The 27,916-nt window shown below is 43.0% G+C and overlaps 1 protein-coding gene and 1 non-coding gene across 6 annotated transcripts in view; one reads left to right on the top strand and one right to left on the bottom strand.

The window, feature by feature from the left end:
* Positions 1-27,916, top strand: part of ATP8B1 (ATPase phospholipid transporting 8B1) — a 144,569-nt gene that overhangs the window by 43,062 nt on the left and 73,591 nt on the right. The gene's annotated exons all lie outside the window — the stretch shown is intronic.
* Positions 2,657-2,763, bottom strand: LOC118147016 (U6 spliceosomal RNA). The gene has a single exon (XR_004733197.1). It is a non-coding gene; the product is annotated as a U6 spliceosomal RNA (small nuclear RNA).

Below are 27,916 nucleotides of genomic sequence, written 5' to 3'. Positions count from 1 at the left end.
TCATGTTGCTCAGGCTGGTCTCAGACTCCTGACCTCAGGTGATCCACCCTCCTCAGCCTCTCAAAGTGCTGGGATTACAGGTGTGAGCCACTGTGCCTGACCAACTCCATCTTAAAAAAAAAAATAATCTTCCTTATTACCTTGGTGAACAAAGAGGAGGATATAGCATAGCCACATTTCCCTGTCAGAAGCTTCATGAAGATAAGAAGAGGTTTCAGGAGGTTTGGGTTAAGTTCTAGAACATGCGTTACTCTTGGGCTGGATCTTCTGGAAGCCACTAGCTGCTCTTTCCCTTAAAGGAAACCATTGCTCAGTTTGGTGAAGGGTAGAAGAGCACAGGCAAAGGTGGAGATGGGCTGGCCGTGGAGGGGGTTCCTCAGGCATCTCTGGAGCTGCAGGCTCTGTTCCCAGCTGGTGAGGTCTTAGGGACAGACCCTTTCCCTCTGCTGGACCTAGGACTGGTAGAAGCAGAAGCTACTCAATTATCTCATCCACTCCGGCAGTATCCCAGAGTGATGGTGTTTATGAACTGTTACTCCTGACACTTTGTTAATCATGATATTACTGTACTGAATTTATCTGTGACTTTCTTCCACTTACGTCTCTACTGCACATTAAAACCACTATGTGGGAGGATAATTTTTAGTCATCCCCCCCCCCCCCGCCACCTTTGTACATTGCAGAGATTGGCCAACGTGGAATATCCAGATACCGCAGCACCAGCCTCCTCCTTGCTGGTGTGTAGAGGGTTTGGAGTGATAGCTTCTTTCTAACACCTTTGAACCTGAGTGTTGCTGACAAAGTGAGTGGACTTCCTAGCAGCTCTCCCGTGTGTTGGGAATGGTAGGAGGGCAACTGCCAGAGATGATCGAGCTGCTGTTGGCTTGCACAGGGCAGGACTAGGAACTTCCCGACAGTGATGGTAGCCTGTTCTGAGTCATCCAAATACCTTTTCTTTTCCTGGTTCCAGATTATCTGTCAGGGATTAAAGGTTCACAGAGTGATTTTTTAAAAAACTCTCAGTGAATATTTACTTAGTTGCTACTATTGGAGTGACCACCTTAGATTGAAATTTTGCCAGCAGGGCGCAGTGGCTCATGCCTGTAATCCCAGCACTTTGGGAGGCCGAGGCAGGCAGATCACCTAAGGTCAGGAGTTCGAGACCAGCCAGGCCAACATGGCGCAAAAAAAAAAAAAAAAAAAAAAGAAAAAGAAAAAAAAGAAATTTTGCTCTTGTCTAGGTCCCTGGAGTCATAAGTGTCTTGCCTAGAGGTTGATAAATTCACTGCAGTACTATTCTAACCCTAGTTAAAACTGAGTCCTTAAAGGAAAGCTAGACGTTAAGGGACTGGGGTGGTTCCTTGTGATAAGGAACCGGACATTTGTGATGTCTTAAAAGTGTCTCCCGGCCGGGCGTGGTGGCTCATGCCTGTAATCGCAGCACTTTGGGAGGCCGAGGCAAGCAGACCATGAGGTCAAGAGTTGGAGACCAGCCTGGCCAACATGGTGAAACCCTGTCTCTACAGAAAATACAAAAATTAGCTTGGCATGGTTGCCTGCACCTGTAACCCCAGCTCCTCAGGAGGCTGAGGCAGGAGAATTGCTTGAACCCAGGAGGCAGAGGTTGCAGTGAGCTGAGATTGTGCCACTGCACTCCAGACTGGGTGACAGAGCGAGACTGAGACTCCATCTCAAAAAAAAAAGTGTCTCCCCACAAATTACAAGTTCAAAAAATATGTACATTAGAGAAATCAGACAACACATTGACCACATGACCAAAGTATAAAATCAAAATGCAGTCACTGACAAGAGGCAGAGACCTCATGTGCCTCCAGATGTCACCTATGTGATGTTCCAGCAGGAGCCAAGAACTTGAATTCAATCATGAGGAGATGACAGGGAAAGCTGGAAGGTGGGAGGTTCTGTTTAAAGAGAGAGAGAGAAGGGACACCATATTCTTTTAATGTCAGTGTTGTAATTGACAAATACAGGTTGTAGAAATGTTTCAAATTAAAGGAATGGCTACTTAAAGGGACACCTGGAGGAAAAATAATACTATAACTGACATCACTGGGTCAATGACAAAAGTCAGACTGTTAGATAACTGCAAATGTTATTATTAAACTGTGTAAAGTTGATAATTCTACTGTGATTATGTAAGAGAATGTGAAAGACTACCCCTGGAGTATTTAGGGGTAAAGGGGGATGATGAACCATGTAACTTGAGCTCAAATGGTTCCACAGGGAGCCTGGTGTCCGGCAGCACGCAAGTCCTCTTCAGCTGTCTGTCGCTGACAGTGCTGCCCTATTCATTATGTTATGGCTGGGGATTGGATCGAATTGGAATCACACTGCTGTGACCCTGTAGAGAACGGGAGAGAACATGGGATTCTCTGTTTTTAAGGCCTGTAGACGATTAGAATATTGATCACCTCTAACCGCTTTTTAAACAGTTAAAAGTTAAAAGCTCCCTTTGGGAGCTTGCCTGTGTAAACTTAGGTGAGGCCAGGCAGCTGACCAGAGAGGGAGACCAGCCCAGGAGTCGCAGATAATGACTACCTCAGTCATTAAACACACAAGTAATCCAGAATGCACTTGATTAAGCAGTCAATGTGAAACTGTCAAAACCATAGGCCATTTTAACAAGGCTTTAACTTCACAAATGGAACACTTCGTGAATTCGTGTGTCATCCTTGCACGGAGGCCATGCTGATTTTCTCTGTATCATTCCCGTTTTAGCATATGTGCGGCCGAAGCAAGCACATGTCAAGGATTTTTTTTTAAATCTGGGTAGGGAAAAAATTAAGAGATTTAGCCTGTGTTATAATCTTTCCCTTCCCAAATGTCGATATTGTTATATAATGCATGAAGTTTACCATTTATGTAGGATGCAAGCATTAGAACAATTTAATAAGGCAATTCTGATGAGAGTGTAACATGAACATATGAATAGGTTCAGCTCTGGGTTCTCCAATGCACAATTACACATTGTTGGTAAACAACCTGAGACTCTTTTAGGCTGGCCGGTGTAATGTGTCTCTTACTGGCAAGATACACACTGGATATCGTGGCAGAGGTGTCAGATGTAAAGACAATTTCTATTTCTCAAAAAAAAAAAAACCCATAAACAAAAACACTTTATTATTCTGAAAAATCCCACATTTACTCACTATGTAAAGATGTCAACCCTAAGATGCTTTGTTCATATTATATTCTAAATTCCAGAGTTTGATGTTTGTGACATGTTTCAGGAGATCTGAAAAGGGCAGTAATGGATACACCCCAGGCTGCTTTGCTCTGAGCAGCTGGTAGAGTGAAATATTTAATGTCTCTCTCACTACTAGGGTGACATTTTCCTGTGCCCTGAGCACAGTAGGTTACGAGTTAGGTATTTCCCTTCCTATTAATGATTCAACACACGAAAGTAAATTTGAGCCCCGATGTGGGCTATAGTAACTTCTCAGCTGTCCCTGAAGTGTCAATTTGGTGATGTGTTTCTTCTCCTAGGATTTAATCCTCTCACATAAGAATAACAACAGCTAATATTTACTGAGCCTTCCTTTGGGTCAAGCCCTATTCCAGAGCCTTCTATATATTGGATCGTTTTATCCTCACAGCAGCTGTAAAAGGCAGCTGCTATTGTCTTTTTCTCATTTTACAGATGGTAAACTGAGGAACAGTGATATTACTTCATAATTTTTTTTTTTTTTTTTTTTTTGAGACAGAGTCTCACTCTGTCACACAGGCTGGAGTGCAGTGGTGCGATCTTGGCTCACTGCAACCTCTGCCTCCCAGGTTTAAGCAATTCTCCTGCCTCAGCCTCCTGAGTAGCTGGGATTACAGGCACGTGCCACCACACCTGGCTAAGTTTTGTATTTTTAGTAGAGATGGGGTTTTACCATGTTGACCAGGCTTGTGTCGAACTCCTGACTTCAAGTGATCCACCCACCTCTGCCTCCCAAAGTACTGGGGTTACAGGCGTGAGCCACTAAAACTGATTCTTAAAAGAAAAAAATTGTAATACACAAAAAGAACAAGTAAATGCTAAATATTCCTGTTTAAGCAAAGAACAACTATGCCTCCTCAAGTCCAATGCAAATGGAGTGGCCCTGACTCATAAAACATTATGATTTTCTATAAAATTTTCACTTTATGAAATATTCAGATGTATTTTTTCTTTTTTTTTTTAAGATGGAGTCTTGTTCTCTCTGTCACCCAGGCTGGTGTGTAGTGGCATGATCTCGGCTCACTGCAACCTCTGCCTCCCAGGTTCAAGGGATTCTCCTGCCTCAGCCTCCTGAATAGCTGGGATTATAGGTGTGCACCACCATGCCCAGCTAATTTTTGTATTTTTAGTAGAGACGGAGCTTTACCATGTTGACTAGGCCAGTCATGAACTCCAGACCTTAGGTGATCTGCCAACCTCAGCCTCCCAAAGTGCTGGGATTACAGGCATGAGTCACTGTGCCTGGTGTCTTTTATTTTTTAAAAGAATCTCCTCTTAACTGTCTATGTAAAGATTATTTAATATCTGAGTTTTCAAGATGGAGCCAATGGCTGCCCAAAGCATGTGTTCCCTTCAGAGCCCATGTTAGTGATTAGTACACATGTGCCTACACAATGGTGACCAAATGCTAATACATTAGTTTATTTGAAGGAGAGTTTTGTTGTTGTTGCATTGTTTTGTTGTTGTTGTTGTTGTTGTTGTTGTTGTTGTTGTTGTTGTTTGAGACAGTCTTGCTCTGTCGCCAGGCGCCAGGCTGGAGTGCAATGGCATGATTTCGGCTCACTGTAACCTCTGCCTCCCCGGTTCAAGCAATTCACCTGCCTCAGCCTCCCAAGTAGCTAGGATTACAGACAAGCACCACCATGCCCAGCTAACGTTGATATTTTAGTAGAGACGGGGTTTCACTATGTTGGCCAGAATGGTCTCAATCTCCTGACCTTGTGATCTGCCCATCTTGGCCTCTCAAAGTGCTGGGATTACAGGCATGAGCCACTGTGCCCGGCCTTGCATTGTTTTAATTAAGATTTCAAACATATGAAGAAATAGAAAAAGTAAAATGAATCTCCTCGTTCACGGCAAAGGCCAATGTTGTTTTTATCTATAGATCTGTCCACTTCCTCTCTCTCCATATTATTTCAAAGCAAGCTCAGTCAATGCATCTTTCCATTCAGCCTGGTTTTGAAATTTGGTTTGTTTCCCTTGTTCATACCATGACCAAGGTGGTTTGCTGAGCATACTTTGAGGAAAGCAAAAATCTGTATCAAAGTACTTGTGTTACTGGGTATCTCTTCCCTTGTTGACACAGATGATCTTTGCTTAATGAAGGTTTTTCAATCACTCCACTTTCTTATCTTGAAGTTATTGTCATCTAGAAAATATAGACTATCTTAAATAACTACAGTTCTGTGAAAACTTAACCTGGGGGCAGGAGACAGAGTGATTGAGGGGAAAGGATGCAGGATTTGGCTTCGGATGCTAAGACCTGGTTCCTCTACCTTTTGTCATTTCTGAGAACCTGGATACAGCCTTGAACTCTGAGCTTGATTGGTCGTTTGGTAGTTCTTAATGAAAGGTCTACTGTGTGTCACGCGCTGTTCTGGGCAATGAAGCTATTTCAGAGAATAAAATGAAAAGAATCTACGTTTCAATGATGTTTTATAGATAAGTATGATAATGGACGTGAAAAGCTTTTGCAAGCTGTGGAGTGCGATTATAAAGGCTTGTTTCCTGCTGTTTTTCACTTGAAAACTACAGTTCCCTGATGTTTCGGGTTTACAGTAGTTAATAATAAGCTAAGCTTTATTGAAGGGGGATATATTATGAATTATATCTATGTGCCTTAGTGAATTTCTGAGGAAATGCATCACTGAAATGCCTCACTCAGGGGATGTCTGGGGCCCACATACTATGCACTCCATTCAGGGCTTTACATGGGATCAGGATTAAGCTTCACAGGGACCCTCTCAGGTAACCGCTATCTTCATGTTGTAAATGGGAAGTAGTAAGAATATTTTTCCCAAGGTTCGGCAGGTGGTGTGCCTTAGAGCTGGGATCTCAGCCCCTGTCTGTCTATGCTCAGATGGGAGCCTTTAACCATTTCTTGATTCTGTCCCACTTGAGAAATTAGAGGAATAGGCCATGGTTGTACACCTTTAGATGAAGATGATGATGATGATGATTATTATTATTTGAGATAGCGTCTCACTCTGTTGCCCAGGCAGGAGTGCAGTGGTGTGATCATGGCTCACTGCCACCTCCGCCTCCCAGGCTCAAACGATTCTCCCACCTCAGCCTCCCAAGTAGCCGGGACCACAGGCACAGGCCATAACTTCCAACTAATATATATAGAGGTATTTTTGTAGAGATAGGGTTTCGCCATGTTGCCCAGACTGGACTTGAACTCCTGAGCTCAAGCAATCCGCCCACCTCAGCCCTCCAAAGTGCTAGGATTATAGGCATGAGCCACCATGCCTTGCCTGCACCTTTGGATTTTTACTTTTTTAGAAACAAAAACAACCACAATACAAGGCATAATGCAAAGAATGGGTCAGACAGTAAGTTATTAAAGTGCTAATGATAAAGCTATTCCATTGGGATTTGAGGACCTGGAAAAGGAATGAAGGTGCCTCGCTGCCCTTGTGAGGGAGCAGAGGGGCCTGCAATGGGCGGGGCCAGAGCAGATAGAGCCTCTCCAAGTTCTAATACATGTGTGAAAATCTGGTCATTTCTGTAATGAAGCACAACAGAAACGTCTATCAGTAGATTTTGAAGGTAATATGGAAGACTTACAGATCTCCTTTTGACCTATAGAAGCCTTTTCTTGAAAGTCATCGATTCTGATTTCAGAATATGGTGGTGTAATTGTATTTGTGTTTGGTCCAGACAGAAAAATAAATTCCTTTTTGTTTTTTGGGGTGTTTTTTTTTTTTTTTTTTGTGACAGCATCTTGGCTCACTGCAACTTCTGCTTCCCAGGCTCAAGTGATACTCCCGTCTCAGCCACCCAAGTAACTGGGACCACAACTACACCACCATGCCCTGCTAATTTTTATATATATATTTTTTTTTGTAGAGCTGTGGTTTCACCATATTTCCCAGCCTGGTCTCCTGAGCTCATGCAATCCTCCTGCCTTGGCCTCCCAAAGTGCTGGGTTACAGGTGTGAGCCACAAGGCCAGTCCAGAATTCATTGTTGATAGCCTAAATTACTAATGTTTAAATGATAACAAGCATGGATAATATTTATTTTTTTATTCTATGTTATTTTTTGAGACAGTCTTGCTTTGTCACCCAGGCTGGAGTACAGGGGCACAGTCTCTCCTCACTGCAACCCCTGCATCCTGGGCTCAAGCGATTCTTGTGCCTTGCACTCCCAAGTAGCTGGGATTACAGCAGGCATGTACCATGATGCCTGGCTAATTTTTTGTATTTTTAGTAGAGACAGGGTTTTGCCATGTTGGCCCAGCTGGTCTCGAAGTCCTGGTCTCAAATGATATACCTGCCTTGGCCTCCCAGAGTGTTCAGATTAAAGGCATGGGCCACTGAGCCCAGACAAACATTAATAATATTTAAATACTCATGTGACACAGGAAAACATGCACAAGGTTGTCATTGTTAGTGCAACATTGTTTTCTGTGAGTGAGGTTTAAGCTTTGGAAAACTAAGACAAATTCATTGTAGACAAATCTCTGTTTTTTTTTTTTGAGATAGAGTTTCACTCTTGTTGCCCAGGCTGGAGTACAATGGCATGATCTCAGCTCACTGCAACCTCCACCTCCCAGGTTCAAGCAATTCTCCTGCCTCAGCTTCCCAAGTGGCTGGGATTACAGGTTCCTGCCACCATGCCCAGATAATTTTTGTGTTTTTAGCAGCGATAGGGTTTCGTTATGTTGGCCAGGCTACTCTCGAACTCTTGACCTCAGGTGATCCACTCACCTCAGCCTCCCAAAGTGCTGGGATTACAGGAGTGAGCCACCCTGCCTGGCTTGACAGATCTCTCTTAAGAAGAAGGTGGAAACAAGTAGGTTAGACTCTGAGGATGGGTAGGGCGATAGCCAGAATGAACGGATATGCAAGGCAGGCCTGGTTGAGGCGCACTTGGAGGTGACGACCTGTTTTGTGGCCCAGACACCTGCTTTTGATCTTGAGTGTAGCTCAGTTTTTCATTGATGAATACTGCAAAAGAGCATATGTCACAACTCTGAAATAGCTGAAAGAATGGCATCATGTACATCCAGAGCACAGTCTGTTCAGAGCGCTTTTAAAACATGCATTGAAAATATTTTAATTAGCTCCAGATATCTAATAGTAAAGTTCAAATTCATGTGACATTTAAAGGCTTTTCAGTAGCTTTCTTTGAGTTGTGCAGTGTGCAGGCACTCCTGATTTACTTTTGACTGCTTATTTAGGGACTATTTAAACACCTAGTTTTTTTTTTTTTTTTTTAGATGGCGTTTCACTCTGTTGCCCAGGCTGGAGTACAGTGGTGCTACCTCGGCTCACTGCGACCTCCACCTTCCAGGTTCAAGCGATTTTTGTACTTCAGTCTCCCAAGTAGCTGGGATTATAGGCTCACACCATCATGCCCAGCTAATTTTTGTATTTTTAGTAGAGATGGGGATTTACCATGTTGGCAAGGCTGGTTTTGAACTCCTGACCTCAAGTAATCCACCTAACTTGGCCTCCCAAAGTGCTGGGATTACAGGCATGAGCCACTGCACTCAGCCCTAAACCCCTATTTTATTCTTAATGGTCTTCTCTCTATTCTTAAACACTAATTCCATTTTTTTCTTTCTTTTTTAAAAGAGCTCTGAAAGTGAGGAGGATCGATATGTTAAAATATCAAGATCAGGCCAGTTAGATTTGCTATTGTTGGGAATTTAGGCCTGGCATTGATTTATTGATAGACAGCCAACAGTTTGCTCACAAGAGTGGAGGTGGGTTTGGGGGAAGGAGATGGGTTGCTGGGAGGGAGAGAATCCTCTAGACAATTCAGCCAGAGTCTGCTTCCTCCCCAGAACTACAGGTGACAATGACAGTGAGCTCTATTTCCTGAATAATGGATCAATCTTCCTGACTCAACCCAGAGTTCTATAGGGTGTCTTCACCTAAATCAGGTTAATTTGGGGATAAGTTTTCAGGTTAGTAACATGTTGAATATTATAAGTGCTAATAACAGCATTAAGTAAAAGTTATAAATAGTATCACGACAACAGTAGAGTTAAAGAGGATGTTTCCTTTATCACTGGAGTCCAGTTACATTCAAGCAAGTCATTTTCTCTTTATGGGAGATGCGGGTTGATTGAAGTCTGGGTCTACAGAGAAGGTGGACTATGGAAAAGCAAAACATATGCAAACATTTTGGTTGGTTTTACATTTTATTTTATGTTAGAATCATATGTATATATATTCTCTGTACTATTTGCCTTTGTGGGGGTAGGGGCTGGAGTGAGCATTGCTCAATCAAACCCAAGCCCTTGTCACCATGTGCTACTCACCCACGAAAGTACACAAAGATTTTAAAGGGGAAGCCAACATTGATTGGGAGGAGAAAATAACCACAGCAGAAAAAAAATTCCAGAATACATTAGCATTTTTCCTCTGGCCAGGCTTTTTTTTTTTTAAGAGAAGGAAGAGAAAGCATCTTTAATGGGCACTTCTTTAAAACTCCAGAACATTTCAAAGATATTTTAATACACGTAGGATACTTTTACACGTGTACCTTTTCTCTTAAATGCAAATCAGAATAGGTGTTTGCACAAGGCCTGCATGAGTCACCCCTAGTTCAGCAGCCTGGCCTTATTTGCATTAAACACCAGTTGCAGTTCCTTCTGGTTATTCCCTGCATAACTCTTAAACCTGGGTAACTGCAAAATTAAATTAAATTAAATTAAATTAAATTTTAAAATAGCATACTTAACTTTTGGGTAATTAGAAGAGAGAAAAGAAAACATGGTCATTTAGGTCTTAATTATATAACTTGTTACAAAAGATAACCACAGCTTTTCCTTTTGTGTACATAGTCAGCAAAGGTGGGTTCAGAATTTATAAAGACACAAAGTAACAAATTTGCAGTACCTGATTGTGAAGTCCTCTGTTTACTGGAATTAAGGAATTTGAAAGGCCCTCTCAAATGTTAAAGCTATATATTAGTTAGCCGGGGCTGCTGTAACAGGGTACCACACACAGAGCAGCTTAACAGAAGTTTATTGTCTCACAAATCTGGAAGCCAGAAGTTCAAGATCAAGGTGTTGGCAGGGCCATCTTCCCTGTGAGGGTGCTGGAGAAGGATCTGATTCAGGATTCTCTCCTAGTTTCTGGAAGTTCCTTGGCTTGTGGCAGCATGACTCCGAGGAATTTCATTCCAGTTACCCCTTATATGTCCTTGGGCAAAGAACCAACCTCTTAATGTCACTTTCTTTACCTGTAGAACAGGGATAATAATTTGATCCTCAATAAACAAAGTAAGATAATGCGAATACATAGTGCAGAGCCTGACATGTAGAACCCATAGTTAGCTCTGTAAATGCTCACCACCAGCGTCGCAGGAAAACACAGGGAGTTTCAGAAGCCTTACATCAGAAGTATTACCATGGGTCCTTAAACTGACCAGATTTGTAGGAGAAGCTTGGACACACTCCTTTTATTTTACCTGTTCCAAATCCGAAAGCCAGAACAGATAGGATTGTTGACTGCTGGTAGGAAGCTCTGTAGATATTTCAAGCCGAATGCAAGTATTTCCAAGGGACCCATGAAATACTGACCATATGTTGCAGTAGAATCTTGGTCCAAAACTTAGAATGTGAACTCCGCTGCCTTGGAAGGGTTTGTAATCTAAGTTGAGTACTCTAAGCTGACTTGAAATACGGCACAGGAGACAGTGATTAAATATCAAATGTGGCTGTCGTCCCTTAGACTTCTCAGACCTGGAATTTGTAAAGGTGTTAACCTTCAGATGGAATGAGAGGGAAGGCTCTGTTGACCAGTCTTAGATGTTCGGGAAACCATGGTAGTATTTAGAAAAGATACCAAGTGTCCTACTCATACTTGATGTGTCAATCACCTTAGTGCCTGTTTAAGCTTTGGAACATGTTTATGTATAAATGTTTGGAAAATTTTAGGTAAAATTACATATGAAAATGTGTCGTGTGGGAATTTGAAGAGGATCTGTTTGTATTTTCAGCTGAAGTCACAGCTTTGATACAGATCACTAAGAAAAACCACTGACTTTTTTTTTTTTTTTTGAGGCAGAGTTTTGCTCTTGTCACTCAGACTGTAGTGCAGTGGTGCAATCTTGGCTCACTAAGACCTCCAGCTCCCGGGTTCAAGTGATTCTCCTGCCTCAGCCTCCTGAGTAGCTGGAATTACAGGCATGAGTCACTATGTCCAGCTAATTTTTATATTTTTAGTAGAGATGTGGTTTCACCACATTGGCCAGGCTGGTCTCAAACTCCTGACCTCAGGTTATTCCCACCTCGGCCTCCCAAAGTGCTGGGATTACAGGCATGAGCCACCGCGCCTGGCCTGAACCACTGACTTTGCAAGCTGTCTTTGTCACCGGCCCGTTTCCAGGGCACTCAAGGCCTGTTGTCCTTAGTGCTAAGTAATGGTTGGGGATCTTTGTTGGGAATCAGCAAAGGCTCTTAGAGGAGATGGTGGACCCAGACTACATTTCATGCAGGTCACCATCCTTAAGAGGGAGATGGAATCTTTTGTTTATGAACACCAGAAAGGTATAATACAAGGGACAAAACATGACAAGTTTCATCTTTTCTGCCTCGGCATGCAAACCATCCCTTCTGAGCTCAGAGGACCTCCGGATGAAACAAACCCTCTTCCATGCTACCACTTTTGTTTTTGTAATTATTTGCAAACAGACAGAATGATACTAAAAAATTATAGGTGTCTGGGTACAGTAGCTGGGCATGGTGGCTCACACCTGTATTCCCAGCACTTTGGGAGGCTGAAGCAGGTGTAACACTTGAGGTCAGGAGCTTGAGACCAGCCTGGCCAACATGGTGAAAACCTGTCTCTACTAAAAATGCAAAAATTAGCTGGGCATGATGGCGTGTGCCTGTAATCCCAGCTACTCAGGAGGCTGGATAGAATTGCTTGAACCAAGGAGGTGGAGCTTGCAGTGAGCAGAGATCACACCACTACACTCCAGCCTGGGTGACAAAGTGAGACTCTGTCTCAAAAGAAAAGAAAAGTATCAGTGGGCATAATCCTAATAGCCTGATCCAACTTTTCTCCCCCTTTGAACAGCAGTGATAAATCATAAGAGATTTGGGGACAAACAGACCTGGCTGAAACCTCAGCATACTGGAGAAGTAAGTCATCTAAACTCCCTAAGCTCACAACATGAGGATAATCCTTTCCTTTTGTGTGTGTGGTAAAAATTGCACAAAATGTACTCAGTATATAAGCAATTGCTCAGCAGTGTTTGGATATGGGGAGTGGATAGCTGTTATTAATTGCTGATTATTTTGGAAGGAAAAACACACAGGGAGTTATGTATCTTTCAGTACAAATGTTCTAAAAACAAATGTATTATTGACAAAGCTGCAGTTACGGAACACAATTCTGATGTCTGCCTCATCCCTTTGGTTAATACTGTAAAACATTTCCTATGTTTCATCCCATAGTGTTTGTTATGAAAAATAGCTGTTATCTTAAATAGCTATACTAAAACATAAAAAATTGTAGGTCAGGCATGGTGGCTCATGCATATAATCCCAACACCTTGGGAGGCTGAGGTGGAAGGATTGCTTGAGGCCAGGAGTTTGGCAGCAGCCTGGGCAACGTAGTGAAACCTCGTCTTTACAAAATTTTTTTCAAAATATAAGCCAGTTGTGGTGTCATATGTCTGGGGTCCCAGCTACTTGGGAGGCTGAGGTGAGATGATCACTGGAGCCCAGAAGATTGAGGCTGCATTGAGCCATGATTGCACCACTGCACTCTAGCCTGGGTGACAGAGCAAGACCCTGCCTCAGAAAAAAAATAATAATTATAAAACCATAACCTTCTTGGACACTCATTTGGTTTCCATTCCTGCTTTTTATAACTAGAGATGCCAATCAAGAATTTTGTGGCTGGATGTGGTGCAATCTCAGTACTTTGGGAGACTGAGGTGGGCAGATGGCCTGAGGTCAGGAGTTGAAGACCAGCCTTGCCAACATGGTGAAACCCCATCTCTACTATAAATACAAAAATTAGTCGAACATGGTGGTGCATGCCTATAAGCCCAGCTACTCGGGAGGCTGAGGCAGGAGACTTGCTTGAGCTCAGGAGGCAGAGGTTGCAGTGAGCTGAGATCGCACCACCGCTCTACTGCCTGGGTGACGAGCAATACTCTGTCTCAAAAAAAAAAATTGATTGTATAAGAATCCTTTCATTGAAGTATTCCTGTTGGAAAAGGCTCTGTAAATGAGGTGATTGGTTCAAATATATCTTTTGCGTTTTGGGTACATAAAGTGTTGCCATCAGGAATATGCATAAAATTTCAAGGCCAGCAGCAATGTGGGTGAGGACTCATTCATCTCCACTGCCGACATTGAAAACATTGAATAGTGTCAACTGAATAGGTGTAAAATGGGGTCTTATGTTTCATCAGTTTGCCATTCTTTGATTACTAGTAAGAGTAATCTTTTATTGTATCATTTTATGTGTTTATCATTTCTATTTACTTATGTGCCTCTTCTACTGCCCTTTCATTCAAACAAGCTGTTCCTAGTGAGTCTGGAGGGGGAATATAAGTTGTTGCTCTGTGTATCAAAAGTTTCGAAGTTTATATTTCGTTCCAGAAAGCTATGCTGATTCGTATGTCTTTTGGGAGTGCAATCTTTATATCAATAGCTTGGTGAGTCTTCTAACATTAAAATTAATTCAGCTCAACAGACTTACTTTACCCTAGAGGGTTTGCTTCCAGGTAGCTGTCAATTATAAAGCTCTTATGATTTTGTATTATTTAATCGTGAATACCACTTTAAAACCTAATTATAGAGTCAGTAGTAATGGGGTAAAAATGAGGCCATTGTTCCTAACAAGGATGACGCTTGAATGTAAAAATAACAATGCTTTTTTCCTGGTAACTTTCATTATTTACTATAAAAGTACATTGTGGATTTAGGGTGAGTCTCCAAAATAAACATCTGGGAAATGACAGCATTCTTACCCTATGGGAACCAGCTCCAATCTTTCATTTACATTTTTTTCTTTCATTTTCTTGACAAAGGAATGGCAGCCCCACCCTGACTTCATTTTAAGCACATTTTTCTAGCTGTTACCACCCTAATTCAGGCCTTTATTTTTCTTTTCTTTTTCTTTTTCTTTTTCACCACCCTAATTCAGGCCTTTATTTTTCTTTTCTTTTTTTTTTCTTTTTCTTTTTCTTTTTTTCTTTTTTTTGGAGACAGAGTCTCACTCTGTCACCCAGGCTGGAGCGGAATGGTGGGATCTCAGCTCCCTGCAACCTCTGCCTTCCGGGTTCAAGCGATTCTCCTGCCTCAGCCTCCCAAGTAGCTGGAACTATAGGCACATGCCACCATGCCTGGCTAATTTTTGTATTTCTAGTAGAGACAGGGTTTCACCATGTTGGCCAGACTGGTCTTCAACTCCCGACCTCAGGCAATCCACCTGCCTCGGCCTCCCAAAGTGCTAGGATTACAGGCATGAGCCACTGCATTCAGCCCCGGCCTGTATTTCTTCTTGCTATGGCTAAATTCACACACTGAGTGTTGTCGCTGCGTGTGACAATGTCGGAGGTAATAAGGTTGAACCACTTGGTGTTCCAGGTGAAGAAACTGACAAGGAGCTGCTGTTTCCAGGGTGATTTTTGAACAGCCTCCCTCCCAGGCTCTCACCTTCCCAGACATTCACAGTCTTTCCTCTGTCAGATGAGTGCTGTGCAGATCAGCTTTCTTTCCTTCGCAGACACCTTCCGTGGGCCCTCTCACTCCCTGGAATAAAGGCTTGTCAAGGCTGCATGGGCCACCTTACTTTTGGAGATGACCCAAAACTACCTTTCCCCAGCTCTGCTCTTTCCTGCAGATCTCCCACCTGCGCTGGTGCTGGGCCTTTCCACGGCACTTACCTGCCTCAGAGTTTTTTTGGTTTCTTAACATCTCTCTCCTACCCACCCTAAGTTCTTGCTCACCTCTGTGACTCCCAGATTGCCCAACTCAAAAAACACCTAGGAAATAATGACTGGTGTCACTGCACTCTTCAGTTGCATACATTGGGAAGCATTTTACATTTTAGAATTCATTGCTGCAGGATAGATCTACCTGTAGACCTCAAAATTTGATTTATTTTGCTTGTCAAATTCTTCCTTTGCTTAGGGTTTTCTTGTGACTAATGATGCAGTTAGTAGGCATGGGGAAGGGAGGGAAGCAGGTGATTTTGGGAGTGGGGAGCAGGCTCTGATGCTTCCTGGGCAGAGCCTGAATTCCAGTCTGAATCCACGATGCATTCATTGTACCACAAAGAGCACAGAGCCAGGATATGTGGGGAGAGGGCCTGAATAGCTAGGATCTAAATAAACTCTGGCAAGCTTTGAACCACCTGTTTTTTCATTAGTGAAAAGGTAATGGCATTGCCTGGCAACATGCCTCAGCATAATTCCATGACAATTGCATGAGACAATCTGTATGAAAAATCCTTTGTCCTGGAAGGGGCTGCCTTATATGGACAAGAAGAAATATAATATTACTAGGAAATGCAGGGCAGTGTTGGACTAAGAAATCCTTTGAACTTTAGCCAGGGGAATGAAAAAGCTGCTCATCTCTGAAAGGCCAAGGTTTTGAGATTTCCCCTGTATCTTTTCTAATGACTGCCATTGAAGTTGTACAGAATGAAACAAGAGCCAGTCTTTTTTTTTCTTTTTCTTTTTCTTTTTTTCTGAGAAAAAGTCTCGTTCTGTTGCACAGGCTGGAGTGCAGTGGTCCAATCTTGGCTCGATACAACTTCTGCCTCCTGGGTTCAAGCGATTCTCCTGCCTCAGCCTCCTGAGTAGCTGGGATTATAGGTATGCACCACCATGCCCAGCTAATTTTTGTATTTTTAGCAGAGACTGGCTTCACTATGTTGGTCAGACTGGTCTCAAACTCCTGACCTTGTGATCCACCCTCCTTGGCCTCCCAAAGTGCTGGAATTATAGGCGTGAGCCACTGTGCCTGGCTTTTTTTTTTTTTTTTTTTTTTTTAATAGATACAGGGTCTTTTTTTTTTTTGGTAGATATAGGGTCTTTCCCTGTCACCTAGTCTGTAGTCTGGAGTTCAGTGGCACGATCCTAGCTCACTGTAGCCTTGAGCTCCTGGGCTTGAGTGATCCTTCTACCTCAGCCTCCCGAGTAGTTGGTACTACAGGTGCCCAGCTAATTCTTTAAATTATTATTTGTAGAGATGGAGTCTTGCCATATTGCCCAGACTGGTCTTGAACTCCTAGCCTCAAATGATACTCCTGCCTCAGCCTCCCAAAGTGTTGGGATTACAGGTGTGAGCTACCACACCCAGGGAGCCAATATTTCTTCATGGAAAAGGGCTCTGGCGCAGACTTTCTGAGGAATAGGGGGTGAAGCTGTGGACCCAGAGAAGCCTTTTCTATCATGTGAAAAGATCCTGGCTGAATTGTCCCCACCACAGTGATATCGTTGATTCCTTAGTTTTATATTAGTTATCCCAAGCTTCTAGATTTTTTACATCTTGCCTTGGGAGGGAATAAAAAAATGTAATCCTGTTCCTGCTGGGAACTATAATTATGCTATTTCTATAACAGTATAAAGTTTAAATTCAATGTAGACCTTAAATATGTTTATTACTATTGCTTCATGAGATTCTTTATCTAATTACGACTGTCATCGAATTTGTCATTTTACTTTCAAGAATACTGAGCATTGGCCAGGCATGGCGGCTTACACCTGTAATCCCAGCACTTTGGGAGCCTGAGGTGGGTGGATCACTTGAGGTCAGGAGTTCGAGACCAGCCTGGCAAACAAGGTGAAACTCTGTCTCTAGTAAAAATATGAAAATTAGCCAGGTGTGGTGGCATGCACTTGTAGTCCCAGCTACTAGAGAGGCTGAGGCAGGGGAATCAATTGAACCCGAGAGACGGAGGTTGCAGTGAGCTGAGATCATACCACTGCACTCCAGCCTGGATGACAGAATGAGACTCTGTCCTAAATAAAGGAAGAAAGGAAAGGAAAAAGAAAGGAAGGGAAAGGATACGAAACGATATGGGGTAGTTTCCAAACAGGGTGTGGCATCTGTCTGTACTAACTAGGATAATGGAGAAGATTTCTGCTGCCTTTTAGATGGGGGCTCTTTAGAATAACTTGGAAACAATAGTGGCCACACTGAGTACCTGATCCTAGAATTATTACTTGTAACTAATGGTATCTGTATTTGTTATCTATTGCTGTGTAACAGTCTACTCCAAAACTTAGCAGGTTAAAGTAACACACGCTTTTTATCTCACAGTTTCTGTGAATCAAGTCTCTGAGCACAGCTTAACTCAGTTCTCTGTATCACAGGCTACAATTAAGGTGTCAGCCCGGCCCGAAGTCTTCTCTGAAGGCAGGACTGAGGAAGGATCTGCTTCCAAGTTCATATAGTGATTGCATTCCTTAAGGGCTGTTGGACTGAGGGCTCTAGTCCCTGCTGGCTGTTGGTCAATGCTCACTTATTTTCTTGCCATGTGAGCCTCTCCATAAGGCACATGCTTCACCAAAGCCAAGAAGGGGAAAGAGTTGGCTAATAAGAAGGAAATATCAGTTTTTTTATAACTAATCATGGAAGTGATATCCCATTACCCACATCATACTCTATTGGTTAGAAGCGCAAGGTTCAAGGCCAGGCACAGTGGCTCACGCCTGTAATTCCATCATTTTGGGAGGCCAAGGTGGGCAGATCACGGGGTCAGGAGTTCGACACCAGCCTGGCCAGCATGGCGAAATCCTGTCTCTACTAAAAATACAAAAAATTAGCTGTGCATGGTGGCACACACCTGCAATCCCAGCTACTTACAAGGCTGAGGCAGGAGAATTGCTTGAATTTGGGAGGCGGAGGTTGCAGTGAGCTGAGATCATGCCACTGGACTCCAGCCTGGGTGACAGATTGAGATGCTGTCTCAAAAAAAAAAAAGAAGGAAAAGGATCTGGATACGATAGCTTATGCCCGTAAGCCCAGCACTTTGTGAGGGCAAGGCGGGAAGATTACTTGACCTCAGGAGTTCAAGACCATCCTGAGGAGCCTAGCAAGACCTTATTTCTACTAAAAACCAAAAAAATTAGCTGGGTGTGATGGCACACACCTGTAGTCTCAGCTACTTAGGAGGCTGAGGTGGGAGGATCACATGAGCTTGATCATGCCAGTGTACTCCAGCCTGGGTGACAGAGCAAAACCTTGTATCAATGACAACAACAAAAAAAAAAAAGGAAAAAAAGCAAAGCACCTCATGTGAAATTCCCTCACAGGGAATTAATAAACAAAGATGTGAATACCAGAAGCTGGGATCACCGGGGGGCCATCTTAGGGGAGTCATTTATAATAAAAAACACATATAGCATAAAACATATAGAAATACAATTCACTCATATATTACAGTATGTTAAATATCATACAGCATTGTCTTTAATAATAATACTAAACACAATGAGGAAAAACACATTTTGAAATACTCTTTCTTCTTGAGTACTTTAAAAGCCATTTAAAAAAATGATGAAGGGTAGGGCACAGTGGCTCATGCCTGTAATCCCAGCATTTTGGGAGTTTGAGGTAGGTAGATCACATGAGATCGGGAGCTCAAGACCAGCCTGGCCAACATGGTAAAACCTCGTCTCTACTAAAAATACAAAACTTAGCCAGGTGTAGGGGTGCATGCCTGTAATCCCAGCTACTTGGAAGGCTGAGGCATGAGAATTGTTGCTGAATCCAGGAGGTGGAGGTTGCAGTAAGCTGAGATTGTGCCACTGCAGTCCAGCCTGGGCAACAGAATGAGACTCTGTCTTTAAAAAAAAAAAAAAAAAAGGTGAAGAACGAGCAAATATAAATATTTGAACCTTACTTCCAGTCTCCGTGGACATCGGAATCAAATTACACAACAAAGATACTGATCAGGGAGGTGGGCCTCCTCAGCCTCTGATTCCTCCTCATTGTTGGGTATATGTACAGATCAGACCATCACAGTGGCAAAACTCAACATTTTTTGTTTCTACTAGTTTCCCTTCATTTTAATCAATAACCTTGTGGTAGCAACAAAAGCATGTGCTTTCATGACTTCTGACTTCAAGGTTTTATTGCACGACAGCAGAATATTTCTTGCCTAGGTTCTCTTTTTTTCTCTCTCTCAGAGCCTCTTCCCCCATAGAAGATTTATACATTTACTTACCTCATAGGCATTTGGTAGCCAAGCATTCAAAGATGACAAGGGATGGATGTTAAGCATTTGAGTTGGAAGTCCTGCCAGTTACCTCTCCTGTCTTCTGGGGTTTATGATCAAGGGGACTGCATACTCCAGAAGCCAGACGGGAAATGAGACGCCACTTTATTAAAAGCAAAGAAATCCCAAAACCAGGCTCTGGTATAAAGGATGGTTCTTGGCTTCTACTCTTCCCTACTCCCTTCTCTTTCTAGGCAGGCTTGAGGAAAAGCCTGGAGTCCACTAACCGGCTAGCTGCCTAGTGGGTGACATTATGGGAGGAGAGGAGAAAGACTGGCCCTGCCACTAGGAGGCAGACCCCAACCTGGGGCGCTGACCACATGAAGATGATTTAGTAGGGAGTGACCACATACAGTCCTGTGTTAAGCTCCGAAATACGGTAACCGCCCTCTAGGAATCTGGCAGGCTCCCGCTCTGTCCATCAAGGCCCCCTTTCTAGATGAGGAGCGAGTAAGGGCTGGGGAGATCCCTCCATCTATGGTAGACTCTTGGAGTCTTTGTATTGAAAGTCTTGTCTTTCAAGAATCCTGAGAGGAGAATGGAAATGCCTACACATTGTATCTACTATCAGTTAGAAGCTGCTGGGGTTTTAACAGCTGTTAGTTATCTAAACTCATCCCCATAATATTTAAAAGGTAAAAATCCCCCTTTTTTGTGACAGATAGGAAAAATAAGCTTCCAAAATGTTAAATAATGCACCCAAATTATAAATGAGTGAAAAAGCTGCGATTCGAATCAGATCCAGGTTCTTTCCAGTAAATGGTACAGCCAATTGGCCTCAGCAGGAGGCCCTGCTCTCTGCAGTGTGGCTGCAGGCTGGGGGATCTGCTGTACTTGGCATGGGAGCATCCTGAATGCTGGTCTCGAAAGCGCCACTGAAAGGTCATTTCCGGACACACAGCTTGGCTTATTTCCAGGTCATCTCAAACTGATCCTATTTTCCATTTCTTGAAAGTACATCTGCCACCTACCCACCCACTTCCTAACAGTGACGTTGTGCATTCCATCGTGACTACACACTGTGATTTAAGGGCTTTGAAACTATTTTTGGCATCCAGTTTTTTGAGATGGTGAATTTTCTGTCATCTCTACTGTGATATCTAAAATGAGGTTTTTCTGAGGATTGGGGTGCTTGAGTGGGGATTTAGGTGGATTTGATTTGAATTAAGTCCCTTTTTTTTTTTTTTTTTTTTTTTTTTTTTTTTTTTTTGAGACGAAGTCTCACCCTGTCTCTCAGCCTGGAGTGCACTGGTGCAATCTCCACTCACTGCAACCTCCACTCCCTGGGTTCAAGCGATTGTCGTGCTTCAGCCTCCTGAGTAGCTGGGATTACAGACGCCCGCCACCACACCAGGCGATTTTTATATTTTTAGCAGAGATGGGGTTTCACCATGTTGGCCAGGCTGGTCTCAAACTACTGACCTCAAGTGATCTGCCTGCCTCGGCCTCCCAAATTTCTGAGATGACAGGCGTGAGCCGCTGTGCCTGGCTCAAGTTCATTTGTATTTAGTCGGGAAGATGACTTTTTAAAATATAGAATTACATATTTATTTGATAAAATTATAATTATTAAAATACTGACATAAAACAAGGCTTCGTTTTTTGGGGGTTTTTTGTTGTTGTTTTTTGAGACGGAGTCTTGCTCTGTCTCCAGGCTGGAGTGCAGTGGTGTGATCTCTGCTCACTGCAACCTCTGCCTCCCAGGTTCAAGCGATTCTTCTGCCTCAGCCTCCTGAATAGCAGGGACTACAGGTGAGCATCACCATGCCTAGCTAATTTTTGTATTTTTAATAAAGACCACGTTGGCCAGGATGGTCTCAACCTCCTGACCTCGTGGCCAGAAAAATCTTTGAATGCTTACCGCATTGATGACTTTTTTTTAATGCTGATAAATCTCTTGCCTCCTTGCAATAACATTTATTCACTTTTACTTTCAATGCCGTGGTTCTAAGCAAATGGATTAATGACAAAATAGCACATTGAACTGGACATCCATGTGTTACAAGGTGTACAACCATAACATCCTCAGATGAAGGAGAGATGGTGGTGTGCTGTCCCACAAACATTGGAAATTGTGTGTCTTTTCTAGGTACACAGCTATGAAACAACTGAAAGGGATGTCATTTTCAAGGCAGTAGGGCAACTGCATTACTTTGGGGCATTTCCCCACCACTACACCTAGTGGTTTATCTCACATTCCCAAGCATCATGACTTTCCCAGATCGATATGAATTTTGTCGGGCTGTGGGCATTTGATGTTGATCACGGGCTTTGTTGCGGTCTCTCATAAGCTTTCACTTTAATCCGGAGGTAAGCAGGCATTTTCCTATAAAGGGCTAGAGAGTAATACTTCAGACTTTGAGGCCAATGGTCTCTATCACAACTCTCCTAGTATAACACTACAGCTGCTGGCCAGGCGCGGTGACTCACACTTGTAATCCTAGCACTGTGGGAGGCCAAGGCAGGCGGATCAGTTGAGGTCAACAGTTCAAGACCAGCCTGACCAACATGATGAAACCCTGTCTCTACTTAAAAAATGCAAAATTAGCCAGATGTGGTGACACATACCTGTAATCCTGGCTACTTGGGATGCTGAGGCAGGAGAATTGCTGGAACCCAGGAGGTGGAAGTTGCAGTGAGCTGAGATGGCGCCATTGCACTCCAGCCTAGGCAACAAGAGCAAAACTCCAACTCAAAAAAAAAAAAAGAAAAGAAAAAAAGCTGCCATAGCCAGTATGTCAGGAATGAGTAAGATTGTAGTCTAATAAAACTTTATTTAAAAAAAAAAAAAACAGGTAGTGGGCCAAATTTGGCCCATGGGCTATAATTTGTTCTTGCTAGACGATAAGCCTCCTAAGGACAGAAGCAAATGAGCCTCTTGTATGCCAGACTCTGGTAGGTGCTAGTGATGAACAAAAAAGATCAGTCCTCACCCTTGGTGTCTTCAGTACCCTAGCAGAGGGCTGGTTTGGTTTTGTGTACATGGTGAAACCTTGGGCAGTGGTTTCTGGATGGCCTCAAATGACTCAGACTCCTAGAAAGTTCATCCTGTATGACTGCTGAACTTAGCTACTCATGTTTTCTCGCATCATTGCCCTCAATCTTTCATCCTGATTTCAGCGACTTTGTGAATCTGTTACCATGTGGTGAATGTGACCTGTGCAAAGACGGTAAAGAAATTTGATGTATTCTCACTTTGAGCTGGGAAGGAAAAAAGAAAGGAAGGAAGGGAGGGAGGGAGGGAGGGAGGAAGGAAGGAAGGAAGGAAGGAAGGAAGGAAGGAAGGAAGGAAGGAAAGAAGGAAGGACTGACTTTGATTTAAGACAACTCTTGAGACTTTGAGGACTTTATTGAAAGTTGATTTGCTCTTTCCCCAAATCTTTCCGTGTCGGCTGTAGGTACTGAGTATTCACAGACCAAACTGTTCTTATAGAGCTTATGGTCTGGTGGGAGAGACAGATAAATAAAATGTTTACAAATTATAGTAAGTGCTAGGAAAGAAACAGAAATGTAAGTGCCCACGGGGGCCAGTGATAGCAGGAAGAGGAGGGCAGAATCCTCAATGCCATGAGTGGAGGAGGACACTGAAGTTGAAACCTAAAGAATGAGAAAGAGCAATTATGCAAGGAACTAGAAGAGCATTCCAGGCACTAGGAAGAGCATGTGCAAAGGCCCTGGGGCAGGAAAGGCTTTGCTTGCGTGAGGAGCTGAAAGCAGGGCTGTGGGGTTCAGGAGTAGTGAACAAGAAGGAAGGTGTAGGAGTGTGCAGAGCCCTTAGAGCCAGGGAAAGAGTTTGGACTTAATTTAAAGTGATGGGAATCTATAGCGGATTAGTGCTAATCCACTAGGGCTGCCATAATAAAATGCCATACACTGATCGACTTAAACAATAGCCATTTATTTTCTCTCAGTTCTGCAGACTGGAAGTCCAAGATGGAGGTGCCAGAAGGGTTGGTTTCTGGTGAGGCCTCTCTTTGGCTTATAATGGCCGCCATCCTGCTGTGTTCTCCCATGGCCCTTCCTCTGTGTGCATGGAGAAGAGATCATGTGTCTATTTCTCTTCTAAAGACACCAGTCTATGGCTGGGCATGACAATTTGGGAGGCTGATGCGAGTGGATCACTTGAGGTCAGGAGTTCAAGACCAACCTGGCCAACATGGTGAAACTTCATCTCTACTAAAAATATGGAAATTGGCCAGGTGTGGTGGTGTGTATCTGTAGTCCCAGCTACTCGGGAGGCTGAGGCAAGAGAATTGCTTGAACCCAGGAGATGGAGGTTCCAGGGAGCCGAGATCACGCCACTGCACTCCAGCCTGGGTGACAGAGCGAAACTCAGTCTCAAAAAAAATAAAATAAAATAAAATAAAGACACGAGTCCTATTGGATTAGGGCTCCACCCTGATGGCCTCATTTAACCTTAACTACTTTCTTAAAGGACCTGTCTCCATGTAGTCACATTGAAGGGCGTTATGGCTTCAACATATTACTTTGGGGGCTGTAATTCAATCCATAACATCCAGGAAGGATGTAAGCAGGTAAATAGCACGCCTCTGGTGGTTTTGTGGAAGCTAATTGTGGGAAGTCTAGTTAGGAGCTCTCGTAGCATTTCTAGGGAGAGATGATGGTGGCCATGGAGGTAGAGAGGAAGGGACACATGGGAGGAGTGTTTGGGGCAAAAAACTATTGCCTTTGCTGTTTCATAGCTTTATTATATTTTAAAATTTAACTTAAATTTTATTTATTTTTTTGAAGGCAAAGTTTCACTCTTGTCGCCCAGGGATTACAGTGCTGGGATTACAGGCATGTGCTACCACACTTGGCTAATTTTTTTTGTATTATTAGTAGAGATGGGGTTTCACCATGTTGGCCAGGCTGGTCTCGAACTCCTGATCTCAGGTGATCCACGTGCCTCGGCCTTCCAAAGTGCTGGGGTTACAGACATGAGCCACTGTGCCTGACCTGTTTCCTAGCTTTGATAGTTGACTTATCTGTTTTCCTCAAAATGCTGGCAGTCAGTAAGTGGCTTTGTTCCCTGTGCCTGGTATAGTACTCTGCACCTCACAGGTGTTTACTGGGTGCTGAGTAAATGCACACCTGTCTGCAATGTCCTGGAGTGGCAGTCAGAGACATTATAAAGTTTCCAAATCCATGCCATACACAGCACCTGACCTTAGGGATCATTATTTAGACCTGGGAAAAACTTCCTTATGTCACTTAGGGCTTCAAAGAAGTGATTTCTCCCTATTTGTTTCTTTGGTACACTAAAATGACAAAGCCAAATCACTCCTGTATGTGTCCGTGTTTCACACACGTGCACACTGAAGAGATGCTGCGTTGAGCACATTTTTCACGTTCAGTGTAGAGCTCCCTGCCTCTGTTTCTCACTGAGCCAGTGCAGATGCATGTGGGTGCTGAGCTGGTTGTGCAAGGCCTTGCTTGCTTTGAGTCATGGACATGTGGGTTGTCAAATCCATTCCTTGGTGCTTGCTTCCTCTCTCAACCTTGAAGGGCTGGAGATGTCTTAATATCCAGATGCCTGGCAGTTTGGAAGCAATGATGAAAAAGATTACTTACATAATGTTTGTATAAAATGCACTTAATGCCACAGAACCCTACACTTGAAAATGGCTAATAAAAAGCTGAGGTAGGAGGCTCTCTTGGGGCCAGAAGTTTGAGACCAGCCTGAGCAACATAGGGAGAGCTTACCTCTTAAAAAAACAAAAACAGACAAACAAAAAAAAAAAACGAGTTATGGTGGCTCATGCTTCTAGTCCTAGTTACTCGGGAGGCTGGAGAGGCATGGGTAGGAGGATTGCTGGAGCCCACAGATTCAAGAGTGTAGTAGTCCAGGCGCAGTGGCTCACGCCTGTAATCTCAGCACTTTGGGAGACCACGGTGGGTGGATCATCACAAGGTCAAGAGATCACGACCATCCTGGCCAACATGGTGAAACCCCATCTCTACTAAATATACAAAAATGATCTGAGCGTGGTGGTGGGCGCCTGTAATCCCAGTTACTAGGGAGGAAAATCGCTTGAACTCGGAAGGCAGAGGTTGCAGTGAGTTGAGAGCGCACCACTGCACTCCAGCCTGGGTGACAGAGTAAGACTCTGTCTCAAAAAAATTTTAAAAAGGGTATAGTGAGCTAGGATCATGCCACTGCACTGCAGCCTGGGTAGCAGAGTGAAACCTTGTCTCAGAAAACAAACAATGGTTTGTGTCATCTCAGATGAAAAAAAACAAAAACAAAAAAATTAAAACTCCCCAAAAGGTACAGCTTTAAGAAATTAAGAAAAAAAAGAAGTGGGAGAAACAAGGCCTGGTGTGGTGGCTCATGCTTGTAATCCCAGCACTTTGGGAGGATGCGGCAGGAATTTGAGACCAGCCTGGGTATCATGGCAAAACCCTGTCTCTTCTAAAAATACAAAAATTAGCTGGATGTTGTGGCTTGTACCTGCAGTCTCAACTACTCAGGAGGCTGAGAATTGCTGAGCCCGGGAGGCTGTAATGATGGGGGGCGGGGCGGGGGAGGGCTAAAATGGTAAATTTTATATTACATGTATTTTACAACAACAAAAACTATTTCCATGTGGTACCTTCAGAGTCACCTTGATATATAATGACTGTAGTAATCAAAACATATTATTGGCCAAAAAAACCCCCAAAAAACAGACAGGTAAACTAATGGAACAGAATAGAGAACCCAGAAATCAATCCCCACATGCAAAAGAATGAAACTGGACCCCTGTCTCACCATACACAAAAGTCAATTACAGATGGATTAAAGATTTAAATGGGACCTGGTGTGGTGGCTCATGCCTATAATCCTAGCCAAGGCTGGAGGATCACTTGACCCAGGAATTCAAGACCAGTCTGGACAATGTAGTAAGACCCCCATCTCTACAGTCAATCAGTCAATCAATAAGCCAGCCAGGCATGGTGGCATGTGCTCATAGTCTCAGCTACTTGGGATGCTGAGGCAGGAAGATCCCTTGAGCCCAAGAGTTCAATGTTGCAGTGAGCCATGATTGTCCTACTACAGTCTACCCTGGGTGACAGAGTGAAACCCTGTCTCTCTATTGAAAAAAAAAAAAAAAAAGAAAAACCGCAAGGAAACCTTTTTACTAGAAGAAAATATAGAAAAACTTTTCAGGACATTGGTCTAGGCAAAGATTTTATGGCTAAGATCTCAAAAGCAGAGGCAACAACAACAAAAAGTAGACAAAGAGCACTATATTAAACTAAAAAGCTTCTACACAGCCAGGGAAGCCATCAACAGAGTGAAGGGTTTTCTGTTGAATAGGAGGAAATATTTGCAAACTATTCATCCAACTAGGGACTAGTATCCAGAATGTACAAGGAACTCAACTCAAAAGCAAATAACACCTGCAGCCATAAAAAAGAATGAGTTCATGTCCTTTGCAGGGACATGGATGAAGCTGGAAGCCATCATTCTCAGCAAACTGGCACAGGAAGAAAAAACCAAGCACTGAATGTTCTCACTCATAAGCAGGAGTTGAACAATGAGAGCACATGGACACAGGGAGGGGAACATCACACACTGGAGCCTGTCAGGAGGTGGGAGGCAAGGGGATGGAGAGCATTAGGACAAATACTTACTGCATGCAGGGTTTAGCACCTAGATGATGGGTTGATGGGTGCAGCAAACCACCACGGCACATGTATATCTATGTAACAAACCTGCACGTTCTGCACAGTATCCTAAAACTTAAAATAAAAACTTAGTAGGGATTAATAACCAGGGATGTGGGAAAAAAATAAAAAATCGTAGTAGGGAAGTTTAGATTTAACATGGTGATACTAAGTTAGTAGAAAAGATGACTTTTTAAAAAAATTTAGCTCCATTTAATAAAAAATAATTTTAAAATAGTATAAACCATGAAAGTATATCTACTTCCAGAAAAGTATAAGTATAACCAATGAAAATATAAATACTGCCAGGAAAGCTTGTGCTTGCTACTGAAAAGCTAAGGCCAGGTAAAGACTATGGACTTGGGGAATGAATATTCTTTGAAGGCATAAGATAATGGCGTGAGGTACTGAGAACCAGCAGTGCTAGGAACTTTGCATCCATGACTATACCGCTCTTTAGAACTGTGCCTCAGTACAGCATCATGCAATAGAATCTAGGTTTTCTTTGCAATAACGAGTGCCAGCAATATTTAAAAATAATGATAATACCATTTAAAAGGAGGCAAAGGAAATGAATAGACATTTTTAAAAAGAAAACATATAGATCACCAAGAAGCATATGAAAAATTAGTGGCTAATGTTTATTGAGTACTTATTGTAGGCTATATACTGAGTTGAGCATTTTGCATGCATCAGCTCACTTAAAATGATGTATGTCCCAGTCTGGCCAACATGGTGAAACCCCGTCTCTACTGAAAATACAAAAATTAGCCAGGTGTGGTGGTACATACCTGTAATCCCACCTACTCAGGAGGCTGAGTCAG

The sequence above is a fragment of the Callithrix jacchus genome, chromosome 13, assembly GCF_049354715.1.
Source record: "Callithrix jacchus isolate 240 chromosome 13, calJac240_pri, whole genome shotgun sequence".
NCBI classification, from domain to species: Eukaryota; Metazoa; Chordata; class Mammalia; order Primates; family Cebidae; genus Callithrix; species Callithrix jacchus.
This window is presented reverse-complemented; position numbering and strand designations above follow the sequence as displayed.